The sequence below is a fragment of the Sinocyclocheilus anshuiensis genome, unplaced genomic scaffold, assembly GCF_001515605.1.
Source record: "Sinocyclocheilus anshuiensis isolate Anshui unplaced genomic scaffold, SAMN03320099.WGS_v1.1 scaffold1291, whole genome shotgun sequence".
NCBI lineage: Eukaryota > Metazoa > Chordata > Actinopteri > Cypriniformes > Cyprinidae > Sinocyclocheilus > Sinocyclocheilus anshuiensis.
The window spans coordinates 428,832-439,747 of record NW_015540928.1 but is presented as its reverse complement, the minus strand read 5'-3'; the positions used below and the strand labels follow the sequence as shown (position 1 = coordinate 439,747).

The 10,916-nt window shown below is 37.6% G+C and overlaps 1 protein-coding gene and 1 long non-coding RNA gene across 2 annotated transcripts in view; both read left to right on the top strand.

Moving 5' to 3' along the window:
• The window catches only part of LOC107689408 (uncharacterized), a 12,441-nt gene extending 8,452 nt beyond the window's left edge, over window positions 1–3,989 (top strand). The window contains exon 3 of the long non-coding RNA XR_001634332.1: window positions 3,978–3,989. This is a non-coding gene — a long non-coding RNA (uncharacterized LOC107689408). The remainder of the gene's footprint in view (window positions 1–3,977) is intronic.
• Window positions 3,990–4,469: 480 nt separating this feature from the next.
• LOC107689404 (ras-responsive element-binding protein 1-like) overlaps window positions 4,470–10,916 on the top strand; it is a 43,941-nt gene continuing 37,494 nt past the window's right edge. The window contains exon 1 of the mRNA XM_016487378.1: window positions 4,470–4,815. The gene's annotated coding sequence lies outside the window, so the exon portion shown is untranslated. The remainder of the gene's footprint in view (window positions 4,816–10,916) is intronic.

Below are 10,916 nucleotides of genomic sequence, written 5' to 3'. Positions count from 1 at the left end.
TATATATATATTCCTTTTTTCTTTTCTTGAACATATGTCATAATAGCAACACTATGAAAGCAAAATTAATGATTTCAATTAGATATCTTAATGGGTTTTAATAAAAAGCCAAGATGTCTGAAATGTACTTCTAATTCACGGAAATAGTGAATGATAACTCCATTAATTACAATAAGTATTAAATTCTAAAATAATAACTAGTAACAATGCCACTTGGGTTCTTCTATTCCAGTTCTGGGGTGGTCATCTTACCCAAGGGGATAATTTTATTTCGTTACAGTAATTTTTTACTCCACAAATCTAAAAACATTGATGTGTCCACAAATCTCTCATTATCAAATTGAAACAGAAATCCAGAGAAAATAGTGTTATAATTAGTTATAAAATTAGATAGATAGATGGATAGATGGATGGATGGATGGATGGATGGATGGATATGGATCATCACTTTGTGCCACCAAATTTCATGAGAGAAGTGTCAAACAAATCAAAAATCACATTTCTCAATGTAAAATCACAAAGAATGTAGGTCTTTCACAAACTACCATACATAATATTGTGAAAAGATTCGGAGAATCCAAAGAAATCTCAGTCTGTGTAGGGCAAGGCAGGAAACTTGTGTGTGAATGTGTGTGACCTTTGAGCCCTCAGATGGCATTGCATAAGAAACCGTCATGCTGCTGTGTTAAATATAGCCATATGGGCTCAGAAGTTCTTTGGAAAACCACTGTCACTTAACACAGTCTGCCGCTGCATCAATAAATGCAAGTTGAATCTCTTGTTACTCTAGGAGAAAGCTATACATCAATTCTATGCAGTGATGCCGTGGGGTTCTCTGGGCCAGAGCCCATCTCAGATAGTCAAAAAGACAGTGGAAATGTGTGGTCAGATGAGTCCATGTTTCAACTTGTTTCTGGGAAAAAAGGACATCGAGTTCTCAGTCCCAAAGACCAAAGCGACCATCCAGACTTTCTTCAGTGATTGACATGGAGGCATATATTGGAATTGTACAAAGACATTTACTGCCATCAAGATGACGTCTTTCATGGGAAGTCCATGGTTATTAGATCAAGACAATGCCAGGTCTCATGCTGCATTTGCTACAACAGCGTGGTTTCGTAGACACAGAGAGAATGTGCTAGACTGGCCTGGCTGCAGTCCAGATCTGTCTCCTGTTGAAAATGTATGACTATCATGAAAAGGAGAATCAGACAATAACGACTACGGACTGATGAGCAGCTGAAGTCTTGTATCAAGCAAGATTGGACAAAAATTTTGCTTGCAAAACTTAAACAATTGGTATCCTCAATTCCCAAACAATTAAACATTGTAATTGAAAGGAAAGTTGATGTGACACATCTGTCCCAACTTTTTTGGAGTGTGTTGTAGCCATCAAAATCAAAATTTGTTTATATTTACAAAATAAAATAAAGTTGGCCAGTCAAAACATTAGAATTTTTTTCTTTGTACTTTAGTCAATTAAATAAAAGTTAAAGAGAATGAACAAATAACATATTCTTGATTTTATGGCATTTCACAAAATGTGTGCATATATATATATAATATTAGATAGATAGATAGATAGATAGATAGATAGATAGATATAACCAAAAAGCCCTCGTAAAATAGAATAAACTATAAATAAAATATTAGGTAGGAGTACAATTTTTTAGTTTTGATTGCTATGAGGCCATTGATAAGCAGTACATATAATTTGCCATCAGATGGCACTATTGTCAAAATGGTAAGGCTTATTGTGTGTAAAGTTACTGGAAGCATGCGTTTCCCCAACACATGCTCATACGCAGGTATTTCAAATAACAGCAACATCCATACGTGCATAAACATACGCTCACACTCATTACAACACAGATATGAGCTGTACCTGATAACTGTATCAACTTGAACTATCGGCATTATTTTGAATTCCGCATTGTGTTCAACCTAGTCTCTTTTTCAATTGTTAGAGATCCTAAATTCGCAAATTCCATTCTATTTAAACCAAAAGCTTTACATTTCATTAAGCAAAATTTTCTCTAAAAGAAACAATAGAGAAAATAACAACTACAAAAAAAAAAGAAGAGAAAGAAAAAAAACTATAATCATGTTAATACAAAGGAACATGGAGTTTTGTGCAGGATGGAGAACACTATGTAGGCCAGAGGCAATTATCCAGGTCACTGTGGGTCAGAAACATTGCTTAGTATACCAACACAAGGTCACTCTCCTGTGATTACATAAGGTGATGCAGAGACTGCTCTCTAGTGGCAGAACAAACACAAACTCACAGACCCAATGCTGCTGGCGTCGCACCTCTCAGGAATAAGAGTTATCCCAGTAAAAGCTATTTAAACCACTAAAGTTAACTAGTTAACTGTTTTTTAGACACATCTATACATCAGTCAAATGCACGAGCCTATAAACGAGTTAACTAGCTTATACAAATTTCAAGAAGTGATAATGCCTGAAGGTAAATGTTTTGAAAAGTTAGTAAAGTTCTCATCAAAGAATAGAAGCATTATCTCTAATAAATTATTTATTTGTTTATATATTTATTTTGTATTTAATACCTGGTAAAGCAAGTCGTTTTCACTTAAATGTAGCAAAATATGCAACATGATGGTGGGAATACAAAAAAAACCCGCCTAATTAAAAATTAGCTCAGTTACGGATTTATACATTTGTAACCAAATGCATCTTCAAGGTTGTCACGTTGTGTCACTTAACTGCTGACACGTAGCCTAGTATTTGCACATTGAAAACTCAAACATCATTAATCAAAATATGAACTACATGTCATAGAAAAAAAACTTCAAAAGGACTTTATACTTATGATCTTTGCATACTGAGTTACATTTCATGGAGCAACGATTTAGTCAGGGCTGTTGTCGAAATTCATATAGCCTGTGGGTGTTACTTCAAATTATTTCTTCTTTCTTTTACATTTAACTCCTCGTTTGCCTCTGAGACTATTAAATGCCATACCACAATATGTTTTGAGATGACCAGTGCTCCATTATAGTATGACGACCAACAGGTGTTTGTCTTGTGATAACAAGAAAGGCGTGATAATGCCTGAAGGTAAATGTTTTGAAAAGTTAGTAAAGTTCTCATCAAAGAATAGAAGCATTATCTCTAATAAATTATTTATTTGTTTATATATTTATTTTGTATTTAATACCTGGTAAAGCAAGTCGTTTTCACTTAAATGTAGCAAAATATGCAACATGATGGTGGGAATACAAAAAAAACCCGCCTAATTAAAAATTAGCTCAGTTACGGATTTATACATTTGTAACCAAATGCATCTTCAAGGTTGTCACGTTGTGTCACTTAACTGCTGACACGTAGCCTAGTATTTGCACATTGAAAACTCAAACATCATTAATCAAAATATGAACTACATGTCATAGAAAAAAAACTTCAAAAGGACTTTATACTTATGATCTTTGCATACTGAGTTACATTTCATGGAGCAACGATTTAGTCAGGGCTGTTGTCGAAATTCATATAGCCTGTGGGTGTTACTTCAAATTATTTCTTCTTTCTTTTACATTTAACTCCTCGTTTGCCTCTGAGACTATTAAATGCCATACCACAATATTTTTTGAGATGACCAGTGCTCCATTATAGTATGACGACCAACAGGTGTTTGTCTTGTGATAACAAGAAGGCGCCAAAGCGCGACGTGTATCGGGGTCCCGTCACTATCAAGTTTACATTTTCAGTGAGTTTATATTGTCTATGCAACATAACAACAACTGTTATATATTTTTTTACACAATATTTTATATACGTATAAATATGCACTATTTATCACAAAATGTGTTTGTTTGTACGTCTACAAAATGCTTTAAAAGACCATGCTGTTGTTAGACACTTGTTGCTACATCAAATCTATCTATCTATCGTGAATAATCAATCGGATGAGGCTGAAAGGGTGAAGTTTTCCACCCCTCCCGTAGAGATGCTCACAGCTGAACTCCAGTGGCAGCTTCAGTAACACACGTCCCCTTGGAGACTAGAGCAACACGTGATGCGTCTACTTATCACGTTCACTGAGCAGCGCTCAGGAACACACTTTGAGGAAAAAGTGACTTTTCTGACCCTCATTCGTCGGAAGTGTCGATGGCCATCGTTCCTTTAGGGAGCTAACACGGTGGGCGATGTGAAGTATCCAGTTGGCGAACTTTGCACATCCTCAAATACGCCATTTTGATGTTTAAAAAAAAAAAAAAAAGATTTCAAAATAATCTGTTCTTTTGAACTTTCTATTCATCAAATAATCCGAAAAAAAAAAATCAGTTTTCATTATTGATAATAACAAGAAATGTGTCCTGAACATCAAATCTATCTATCTATCTATCTATCTATCTATCTATCTATCTATCTATCTATCTATCGTGAATAATCAATCGGATGAGGCTGAAAGGGTGAAGTTTTCCACCCCTCCCGTAGAGATGCTCACAGCTGAACTCCAGTGGCAGCTTCAGTAACACACGTCCCCTTGGAGACTAGAGCAACACGTGATGCGTCTACTTATCACGTTCACTGAGCAGCGCTCAGGAACACACTTTGAGGAAAAAGTGACTTTTCTGACCCTCATTCGTCGGAAGTGTCGATGGCCATCGTTCCTTTAGGGAGCTAACACGGTGGGCGATGTGAAGTATCCAGTTGGCGAACTTTGCACATCCTCAAATACGCCATTTTGATCGCTCTCCGGAACAAGTTTGCAGTTTTTTTTTCGAAGTCCATCATCTCTTTTCACCATCACCATGTCTCAGCGCAGTCAGTCCAACGCCGACAAAGTCAAGCGTAAGTATTGAACACTTTTCTACATGTTGTTGTTGTTGTTTACGTTCACCATCCTGCCGATCGCAAACTTTTTTGGATGGATACTTTGTTGGAAGTTTTTAAACTTGGAAGGCCGAAGATGTTGAGATGATGTCCGATCTTTTTTTTCCTCGCCCGAGGTTTGTGCTTCCTCGTTTCGTGCTTCCTCGTTTCATTCTCGCATCCAAAGGTTGAACGCCTGACTACAGGAATTCACTCGCGTCTAACCAGCGCACATGTACTCAGCCAGCATACCTGAGTTAACTTTACCACTTCAGTTAACCATACATTCAGTGTCACTACTGTGGCTTTATCTCCCATTTGAACAAATTAAGTTTAGCTCATATATTGTCATCAAAAGTGAGTATTTTATAGTAAACCGAAGCATCCACATCTGAGCTTTGATCGAGGCTAACGCGTGGGGGGTTGGACACGCTTCCCTTTATATTTTGACCTTGTCGGGACATGTTGCATTTACGTTTTATTTGTGCTTTCGACTTTTCTTCACCATCGACAAGTTCTTATTGTTCACCAAATCACCATTCTTTCGTCAGTCACATTTTGCAAACTTAATGTTTGGGAATGTGAAAAGTTTTAAAGGAGGAAGTTCGCTGTCGTCGTGACTATCGTTGGGTTGGGTTTGCTGCATGAGATGAACGCCGAATAGTTATACAAGAAAAGTCGGCTTTTATATTTGAACTAAGCAGCCACATCGACGATACAAATGAAACCATCTTAATTTGGGACGACTAATTACTCGGATGCATCATGGTTCGTGCGGGTGTTTCGATAGAGGCTGACTGTGCTTGCGCCCTCCTCCCATCATCCTCTGTTCGTTCTTGTCTCTTTGGAGAATCAGAATGTGCAGAGATCCGGATGAGGAGTTCACATTCCATTACCAAATTCAACACTGGGCTCCAGGAGGCCTGCAGTGGCAGCATCATTCACTCGCTCCGTCCTCGCAGTCTGCTGACTTTTAACTACATCATAGTTTTGTACAGTAGCACTAAAAAAAAATGCAAAGGGGCAGTAACCTTAAAGGGACAACTTTGTACCTTATCTTCCCTTAAAAGTTGTATATTACTTTTTTAGAGTAATAATATGTACCCTTAAGGTACTCTGAACCTTTTAGAGGTAAATAAAGGACGTTTTTCTTTAGTTGGTAATCTGAGGATATTGCTGAGATATTACACTGTGGTTTTATGGTGATCTACTGTATGTAAGCTATGGTGTATAATTATGTACAACCAGGGGACCCGGAAGGTACCCCAGGGGGTCCGAAGACACCACAGCCTATATAAAACATAGAATTAAATTGCATTCCTATTATCCAATAAGCAGTGTAATATATATTTTTTATACTAGAAGTTCCTCTGTAAATGTGGAAAACTTCTGATTTAGAAGTTTTATGTTTGAAATGAATTTTGCCCATCATCATAATATAGTTTTGAGAAACTTTGCTGATCAGACATAAGTCACTATCCTTTGTGCAATCTCAAAGTGATCTTAAAAGATTAAACCATTGTAAATGTACTCTGAACCAACGTGGGAATGTTGCTTCATCACCTTAAGCAAATGTTTTACTTTTTTTGTTTTTGTTTCTGTATTGCTTTATATAAGCAAAAACTTGTGCATGTTTTTGCCTTTAACAATAACAATATAATATTTGAAGATTTTTTTTTAATCATCATCTACCATTTTCCCCAAGCAGAGAGACAAATCCTCCTTTTTTCATTTTTCTAATAGCTGCTCCTCTCACAATGCAGGCTGATGTAGGGTGGAGATGTGTTTGTTCAGATGTGTAAAGCAAGAAGACCATTGAAAATTCAAAGGCATGTTCTAGTGAACAGTCAACCAGTGGTCCGGGCTGTAATCTCCTCTGTCCTCAGCAGGGAGTCGCCAGAGTTGAATAGAGAAAACCCATTGTGAGCATCAGAGCTGCCGTGCTGATAGTGATAGAAAAGGGCCATCAGCTTTTACTTGTTTTTTGCTTTTGTTTTGGTCTGTTTGAATATTGGGACGCAGCCTTGGAAATGTTTTAATTGACTGTCGGTACAGCTTGATTAGCCTTGATTAATATATATTCATTAAAATCAACTCTCGGGGGTTCCCTAGTAAACTTCCTTTGACAAACATGCCCAACTGTGATTGTTCACACATTGTAAAGACAGAGGGACCAGTCTGTTGAAGTCCCAGACTGGATGGAGAAACTGATTGGTCACCTCACCGAGTCTTTTGCCTCTAGTGATGGGTGTTCTGTTCACTCATCCAGGGGTAGAGATGGGCGTCCTGTTTTGCTCTGGAGCTATTTTTAACCTGTCTATTTTAGATAAGATTATGTTCCCTCTCCCTCATAGGGAATGGGAAGCCTGGTTTGGTCCTGGGGTGTTGGGTGAGACACTGTACCTGTAGGGGTTAAGAAAGTTAGTTTGCAGATGGATGCTAACTATTTGCATGTTTCATTCGTATTTAAGAGACAGTCTTTAAAAATGTTTAATTTATGACCAAATCAAAAAATGACTGTTGAATGTGGTCTCTTTTAAAAGAATAGTTCACCCAAAAAAGTTCGGAAATGATTTACTCATCCTCATGTTGTTCCAAACCTTTGTAAATTCTTTACAAAAAAAGAAGATAATATGCAAAATTTCTCAGTGTTTTTTTTGTTCATATAATGAATCTCAGTGGGATCCATTATTGTTTTGGACCCTGTTCACTTTCATTGTGTGGATAAAAATAGAACTAAAGAAAGTTATACAAGCTTGGAAAACAGGAGGGTGAAGAAATGTAACATTTAACTTTTGTTTTAACATTTATCATATGTATTTTTGCATTGAAATGTAGAGAATATAAATGAATTTGACCTGTAGTCCATGGCTGTCAATCAAGTTTGGTTTTTGGCCTTTCGTAGTAAACAATTTGGGTATCTCTGGACTAAATTGTTTGCTTTTTGAATTATAAAGTGTAGTAAAGAAAAACTAAAAGTGAAAGTCCTCATGAAAATGCTTTGGTGTAAGTGGGATATGGATGACAGGAAATAGAGCAGCCTTTGTGGATAGAGGAAGTTAGAAAAAGATAAAAACAATAGGTAGCATATCCTAACACTGTTAGTTTGAGTATTAAGTTGTGTGATAGTCAATCAAACAGGTCATAATAGTCAAACTGTGATGTTTTACCACAATCATAAATAGTTTAGCTTGCTAGCACTCCTTTTTGAAGGATTGTGTGCTTTGCTTTCACTTTTTTTACGTTTGTCTGTGAGAGAAAAAGACAGATCACACACGGCCTCCTTCTTTGCCTCCCCCTGCTACTTCCCCCGCCCCTTCTCTCCCACCCTGCCTCTGTTGCTGACTAAACAGTTTTGTCAGCTGGCTGTTGCCCACGGTCCGTGAATTTTTTATAGCTTCTAGAGAGTGAGCACTGCGCAGGGAGGCGGAGATGCTGAAGTAACGCTCTTGTTGCTCATTTAGGAGTGAAGGAGTGAGACAGAAACCGGAAGATGGCAGGTCGAGTCACATTGTGGAACCAGTTGGTCTTGTACTAGAATTCTTTGTAGGCTGTAGGCTTCCCAGTTTCGCGTTCAAGCACTGAGCAAACAATTGAAAGATATGAAAATATGCCTGTGGCTAATTCATCTGTATCACGTATAGGGGTTGCTAAAAGTCCAATTTTTGCTTTGGAAACTGAGAGAAATTTGACTTAGTTATGACCTGACATGAGTGTCACGAAACATCGCTAATCTAACGTCGCAGTCAGTGGTGATACGTCATGCATAATTTTATGAAATCTCATGACAAAGCTGTGACTTTCGTTTCAGTGCCAGTTCATTGTAGTGATTCGTGATATCAATGAGGCAATGCAATGAGGGAGGGACGGTGTATGACTGAGTGCAGGAGTAATTTAACTGGGAAATCTAGGTGTGCACTGCAGGTTGGAAAACGGTCATCCTCATGTCAGTATGTCACTGTTGTGTTGACCTGCGTGGACTTTGAATCATACAGTCTCCTCTCGCTAAGCGCAAGAAGAGCTTCACAGAGAAACGTCCCATCTGATGTGCAATGGGAAACAGATGTGGCTGGGTTGTTAGCTCAGTGCTTTTCTTCAAAGAGCCTCAATTAGCATGTCCGTATACAGAACGACTTCATAAGACATATTTTGTCAGCTTCATACATTTGTTATTGTAAATTCCTCGTCTGTCAGCTTTGCAGCACTGTTTGCACCAATTTGTCTTGAAATTTCCCAATGTTTGCCAAACAAAGGCTTTGCAGAGATAGTTCACCCAAAAATGAAAATTATTCATGATGTTTTAAACCTGAAGGTGTTTTTTCTGTAAAACACAAGAGGTGAATTTTCTTGCTCACTCTTTTCCATATAATGAAGCTCAAAAATGACACAAAATCACTTTCATGTCTTTTGAAGCCATATGATAGCAACTGTGAGGACTAGTTCATGATCTGCTCTAGCTGAGAAAAGTAGTGATGCCAAATTCTTGGATAAATGGTTTTTTGATGAATTAATTTATTCAGTTAACTAGAACTGTTTAAATGATTCATTCACGAATCGGAATGATCCAATTCTTGAGTTCAGCTCATTGATTCAGTAATCCAGTTGCAATGGTTAACAGCTCACTGGAGTGAAAGATTATAATTGGTTGCAGGTTATTGATTTAAAGTTTGGTTTGTTTCTCACAAAACTATTATATGGCTTGATAAGACTTGGAATATGGTGAAGTCATAAGGACCATTTGTCATTTCAGAGCTCATTATATTTAAAACAGTGAGAGGGATTTTGCAAATTCAAAAGTAATACTGTTTGGAGCAACATGATAGCTAGTAAACAGTGACATAATTTTACTTTTTGGGTGGACTGTCCCTTTAAACAAGATATAACTCAAAGCACACTCATTCACCATAGCACATCCATCTCATTAGTGAGCGCTTCATGGCACATTATCACAAGATCATCCCGTATCATCTGATGTCATGTTCAGTGGAGCTTTCATAATGTGTTAGTACCTTTATAAGTTGTTTTTCAATGGGACTGTTAAAAAAAACAGGTTATGAAGTCATGCTAGCTGAATGATGCTATTAGTTGACTGTTATCAGTCGACAGGATTAAGGTGATTCAGGAAGTTCTCTTGCAGCCTCTCCCAAAATGCCCTGAAGCAGCGTAGACAATGAAGCAAAAATGGCGCCCTTTCAGGAGGAGAAACCCGGCCGCTCCCGTCTCTTCCAGCTCTTAGAAAATAAGGCACGCAGTGTGTTTGCAGCGAATGTGTCTGTCCACCATCCTGGCTCTCGATAATGTCTGATAATACACGCTTGCTATTGCCTTGTCCAAATCCCAGCTATGTTAAGTGTTCAGTTCTTTAAACAAAATGATGTTAAAAGCAGATTTCCCACACTCACATTTAGCAGCTTACGTACCATTTGCAAGCAAATAGTACATACAAAATCGTTTCTAAGTATGTGTGCTCCAGCAAGAAAAAAGTTTTAGTAAAACCGTTTAATGTAGAATATTGATTTCATAAAATTGATAAATTTTTCTAAAGGATTGTCAGGCTTGACTTTATCAGTTGAACCATAAAGTAATTGTATTGTAAGTTGTATTTTGAGAGTTTATTACCATTTAAATGAACTAATCACCGTTTACAAAAGCTTGTCGAGGAAGAGAGGATTCCTGACAGAACAGGACAGAGAAAACACAACATGGAATCGAGGCAAAGGTCACTCCTGGTTCATTTTGAACCCCGGTTCATCTCAGGGTTCGAGTAAATATTAACCTGCTTATCACAGAGTATGGGATGTGTTCTTTTAACATACTAGAATGAGACAAAGAACTTTGAGGCAAAAACACTAATGAGTAGGTATTTAATTTGTCTGATTGTCAGTCTTAAAGGGGTCATATGATGCGATTTCAAGTTTTCCTTTCTCTTTGGAGTGTTACAAGCTGATTGTGCATAGATAAGATCCCTGAAGTTGCAAAGACTAAAGTCTCAAAACCAAAGAGATGTTCTTTATCAAAGTTAAGACTCTGCCACGCCCCCCTAAAACGGCTCGTTCTAACACGCCCCCACATATCTACCT